Consider the following 6,000-nt stretch of genomic DNA (forward strand, 5'->3'; position numbering starts at 1 on the left):
ACAAGGAAATCTGGGGAAAGGGTTTATGGATAGACCTTTCTGAATGGGCATAAAAGATGAGGATATTTGTATTCCACATGAACATTCACCAGAGGGTGCATCAGCAGAGGATTTTAATAATCACGTGGAAAGGCTGACTCATTCCGTGAGTCCCAGTCGGCCTGTTTCCCCAGCCGACGCTGCCCAACGGGCTCATGAACAAAATGGCGGAAGTCTGTCACTCAGGTCTAGTTAGGTGAGCACAGCAAGTCTGTGTCGGTGCGGAGCGAGCAGTGTGGGTGTCCAGTCCAAGCAGAAGCGGTGAGCTCCCCATGCAGTTGTTGCTTGGTGCAGGGCACCAGAGTCTGAGTGGGACAACGAGACAACCTGTACCTAGGGTGGCTCAGTGTCCGTGCAGGGGCTTCTGGTTGCCACATTTTCTCAGGCCATGGAGGACTGATTTTCTGTACTCACCTAATCGTAACTGGGGGATGAAGCGCTGAGCGGTGCCTAATGGGTCACATGTGTGCCAAGAATATTCTAACAGCCTCCATCACGTAACAGCATCTCTAGCTCTTAGGAGCAGGAGAAAATTACTCCTGCCAGGAGGGTAGTTCTTCCCCTTGCCCTTTTGTCTCTTGGTGCAAAGAGCTCAAAGAGGTGAAACAGCAGCCTCAGCTCAAAGTTGCATGGAATTCTTAAAGGGTCTCCTGGTGAAAGCTGTTCCTTTCTGGGACCCAGGCTCTCTAGACCCTAAGACCCATAAATTGTGGGGTTGAGAAGCACACATTTTCTGTCATTGCTGAGAGTAAAGGTGAATGAGAGGAGACACTCCCATATCAATCCCCTGGTTCCTAGGCCTATGTGTTGTATCTTTGTGGACACGGCACCACATAATGGCCATTGGCTTAAAGTGAATCCCATATCCTGAAGGACAGTGTTCTGTCCTCATGGGGTGTCATCTCCAAATGGATGTCTCTCCAGGAGGACAATCCAATGCTCTGTCAAACTCGCACCTGCTGACGACACATGAGGTAGGCCCTGCAGGCCCTGCGATCATGGGCTGTAAAACAGGTCTTCGTTGTAAGGTGATGAGGGTCAGGATCTCACTCTGGTCTTGGCACCAAGTGGCTAGTTGATCTCTGTGAAGGTCGGTGCCATGTTAGTGGCCCAGGGCTGGTGTGTTTCTGTAAAGTTGGGCATTCAGGGTGGCAGTGGCTGTACCAGCTTGGCCAGAGGAAGCTCCTGCCGTGGGCTGTGCATTGCTTCCCTCTGTGCTGCAGGCGTGAGCCCATCGTGCAGTTGAAGACTGTTACTTCTCATCATTGTCTCTCCATCCGGCTGCCCATGGGTGGGAGGGCTGTGCACCCTCTGCCCGTTTTGCTTCAGAGGCACTGATGGATCTTCTACCTGCGAACAAGTTGAGACCTTTTCCCTTCTTTGTAGGCTGGTGTATTAGTCAGTGTTGTCCAGGGAAGCAGATCAAATTGGATATATATATCGAGATAAATTTATTATAAGAAGTTAACTCTCTGGATTAAGGAGGCTGAGGAGTCCTGAGAGTTGCAGATTGAAGGCCTGAGAACCCGGAGAGCCAGTGGTGTGAGTGCCAGTCTCAGTCCAGAGGCAGAATCCGACATCTCAGCTCAAAGACCATCAGGCGGAGAGAGCAAACTCTGTCTTGCCCAGTCTTTCTTTCTCTTCACGCCTCCAGTGACTGGATGTGACCCACCCACACTGGGGAGAGTAATCTGCTTTACTATGTTCACCCACTCAAGTTTTATCTCATCTAGACCTGCACACCCTCATGGACACACCAAGAATAACATTGAACTAAATATCTGGGCACGCAGTAACCCAGTCAAGGTTAACACATAAAGTTAACCATCAGAGCCGGTCACAGGGTCTCATAGGTATGAATGAGACGGTCTGAGCCACCTGTCCATGCCTGATTCTGTATGTATCCCTCTTGTTTTATGATGGACGCGTCAGGCCTGCCTGACCAGGTGACCTGGTGTATCTGGTAGAACCTAGATCATGATGCTAACTTCTGACTACCAGGCCACTTTACGTCCCAAGTTCCCGCACATCATCACTTCCAAGACTTAGAAGCATGTCAGGAGCTGTTTTTCTAGTGTTGCAGAGGGATGGCCTTGCTCCAGAACCCTAGGAGTTGGCCCTTCTACCCACATGAGGTCCTGCTAGAGGCTCCACAAAGAGTTTCTCATCCTTCCAACATGGGTTAGAGGAGATGCAAGGTGCAACATGTGTCCCTTTTCTGGAGTGTATGCCCAGCATGCCCTGACTTTTGAAGCCTTAAAAACATTACAGATAGAGGGGATCCCTGAATGGTCACAGACGTGGAGACTGCCAAAGGTCATTAAACTCTCACTCTCTGTTCCAAACAGCTGATGACTAGACACACCCATCTCTAGAATTCAAGAATTCTCCAGCAATAGCCAGTCTTTTGAAATCTGTATTTCCATTCACTGCCCAGGGAGTACTTTCTGGTGTGTCTTCTCCCTACACCCAGCAACTTGAAAAAGGACAAAAGAGTCTGCAGGCAGGATCCAACCCTAAGGGACAAAGGCTCCCTCAGGGCTGGTGGACCCATCTGGGTGTGAGGCACAGTAAAACATCCCAGATAAGGAGAGGCAGCCGTCAGCATCCAGATTGTCTTGTGGGAAAGGAAGAGGAGCAAGCTGAGTCACAGAAAGACATTGAGGATGTCAGCAGCCAACAGAGGTCAAGAGAAGACAAGTGGGGGGATGGCTGCCATGAACTGGGGAAGGTGCGGAGGAAGGGGCGGAGGAAGGGGCAGGCAAACACTGTATCAGCTTATGGGGCACGCAGTCCCCTTGCAGGGACGTCCAGTTAAGGGAACATTTAAAAAAAATGCTTGGCCAATGAGAAGTAGCCAATGAGTGACCTGGTCTAGAGGCTGAGGGTGAGCCCGTCAGCAGGGGTGAAGTGGAAGAGAAGGAATCCTGCCCCTTATGGACTCCTTCCTGCTTCTCCCCGCAGAGCCTGCAATTCCAGAGCCACCCTCTTAGCCCCACAAGACGGCAAAGGGCTGATATCCCCATTTTTCAGCCTGGTCACAGCCTCTTGGAGATTCACGTTTGGACATTATTACGTTAGCACTTTTGCTCCCGGATGTAAGAACAGGGAAGTACGTGGGCTTGTTCAGCAGTTAGTTGCTCTCTGATTTCTGGCATTTTGGAGGAAATATGTGAGGAGCATTCCTTGTAATGAACCTTTTTTCCTTTCGTCGTCAGAAGTCTGCTTGTCCACTTGATGTCTCAGCTTCTCTCCCTGCAGGAGCTCAGAGGCCAAATGACCTATTTTGCTGGGTGCTGGACTGCATTTGCCCCCTTGGAATCATTTTATTTCTCAGGACTTTTCTCTTTTCCTCTTTGCTCCTCTTCCACTCCTTCCCTAGGGACACTGTTCATAAGATGGCAGAGGCCATCTTTAAATTCTCAAATAGTTTTAAGCATGGGGCCCTCCGTTTTCATTTTATATTTGGTCCTGCCTGAAATTTATGTAGCTGGTTCTGGCCTTAGGATTGACCTTGGGTAGCTGGGCTCTCTGGAAAAAGAAAGGTGTGACGCCATCAGGAGCTGCAATATATACTGAAGCCACCAGAGGGCGGCACCACACAGGGTAACCAGGAGGGCCGTGGCCTCAGTCAGGCAGCGGTTTGGCCTTTCCCACTCTGTCCTCCTGGGACCATCGCTTTCATCCCCAAAGCCTGGGCTCTCGGAGGGAATGTTTTCCAGCCCTGATGTACTTCAGACATGAAAATGTTCAAGGGGTTGGGAAAAACCACAGCTAGTTGGATCAAATGTGAATATCCTAAAATAGACATAAAGCCCACACTAAATACTGGTCTTGGGAGGATACTGCGGAGACAGGCTGGGGAGAGCGCGTGTGCCTGTTTTGGTGGTGGCAGGAAGGCAGCCGAGGGTCCCCGTTCTTAGCTACTACCTCATGTGCAGCGTGGTAAGTGGCAGTGGGAGTACCTCTCCTAGGGGTTGTAGGTGATCTGCTTGCAAACGGAAGTGCCTTCCCTGGGGGAGACTTACATACCTAATTAGGGTTCACCCGAGAACCCCAGACTTCTTGGGTTTTTGTCAGTCTGACGTAGATGATGAGGACTGACTGGTAGCTCTGTTTATTCGACACAGAGTCAAGGAATTAAAAAATTAAGACCCTGTTTTGACAAGATACATGCACTTTCATATTTAGCGCAGCATCGTTCACGAAAATTTCAGATATGAAGACAGCTCAAATGCCCATCTGCGGACGGAGGGATAAAAAAGATGTGGTGCATATAGATGATGGAAAGATATTTACCTGTGAGAAAGGAAAATGTCTTCTTATTTTCAGCCACATAGATGGACCTTGAGCACATTACGCTACGTGAGCTAAGTCAGACAAAGACAAGTAGTGTGTGGCATCCCTTACATGTGAAATCACAAACAATCAAGCCCGTAAAGCACAGGGGTGCATGGAGGAAGGGGTAGGAGCAATGCTGTTGAAAAGTACACACTTGAAGTGAGTAGTAAACAAACCACAGAGACTTAATGTACATTACAATGTCTTGCTCTCTCACTAATCCCTAATCCATCAGCACACCTGCAGTGAGTTTACAAAGTATAGAGAGAACCACAACACTCAGGTCCAAGCCACCATCTCTCCTACAAAGGGTTATTTTAACAGTCCCCTAACTGGTCTTCCTGCCACTTCCTTGACCCACCTTATATCAGTCTCTCTAGAAGAGGGTCTGTAAATCCTTAAAGATTAATTCCTTTTTTAAAGCATATTTTGTTGATTATGATACATTAGAGTTATCCATTTTTCTCCCCTTTATTCCCCCTCCGCGCTACAGAGGGGGAATAAAAATACCTTCACTTTTTCTTCTATGTAGTGGCCATACTCCTTCATTTCTGCGAGCATCTTTATTATCAGCGGTTTGAACTCTGCACCTGATAGGTTGGCTATCTCCTTGTCACTTAGTTCTTTCACTGGAGTTTTGATCTATTCTTTCACTTGGGCCATATTTCTTTGTCTTGGTGTACCTGTTATGTTGTAAGATGCGGAGCCTTAGGTATTTGCCAGGGCAGGGCAACCCACATCACTGCGTTTGGTGTTGTGTGGGGGGGAGGGGTCAGAGAGGGAACAAAGCTGCTTGCTCAGCTGTTGCCCTGCTTTCAGTCACTTCCCCCACCACCCACAAGCATATTGGGCCCTTTTGGTGCTGATTCCCAGGTGGGTGGGTTTGTGTACATTCTAGGACGCTGTGGGTCTCTCCAACAAAGTCTTCTGTGAGGTTGGGAGTTTCTTCTGCCACCACAACCCCCACAGAATTTTACTGCCAGAGGTTTTGAGGGTTTAGTTTTCTGCACTGGAACCCTGGGTTGTGTGGTCTGTCTTGCTCCCCATTTGTTCCTATTGGCTTATCCACACATGAAGGTGGGATATCCCAGTCCACCAGCCATTGCCTCTCCCCCCTGGTGTGCTGCCTTGCCATGAGTCCTCTCCACCTGGCTGTCCGTCTCCACCCCGCCTACCAGTCTGAATGAATGTTTCTTCTTTAACTCTTTGGTTGTCGGACTTCCATACAGTTTGATTTTCTGGCAGTTATGGTTGTTTTTTGTTTTTAAATTGGTTGTTATCCTTCTTTTGGTTGTGCAGAGAAGCAAAGCTTATCTACCTACACCTCCATCTTGGCCGGAAGTTGAGATGAATTCTTTTAAAAATCCAAGACAGCCCTGACTGGTGTGGCTCAATGGATTGAATGCTGGCCTGCAAACCAAAAGGTCATTGGTTCAATTCCTAGTCAGGACACAGGCCTGGGTTGAGGGCCAGGGCCCCTGTTGAGAGCATGTGAGGGGCAACCAACTGATGTATCTCTCACACATCGGATGTTTCTCTCCCTCTCTTTCTCCCTCCTTTCTCCTCTTTCTAAAAATTAATAAATAAAATCTTTAAAAAAGATCCCAAGTCATGACATCT

Source organism: Desmodus rotundus, chromosome 12, assembly GCF_022682495.2.
Source record: "Desmodus rotundus isolate HL8 chromosome 12, HLdesRot8A.1, whole genome shotgun sequence".
Classification (NCBI taxonomy): Eukaryota; Metazoa; Chordata; class Mammalia; order Chiroptera; family Phyllostomidae; genus Desmodus; species Desmodus rotundus.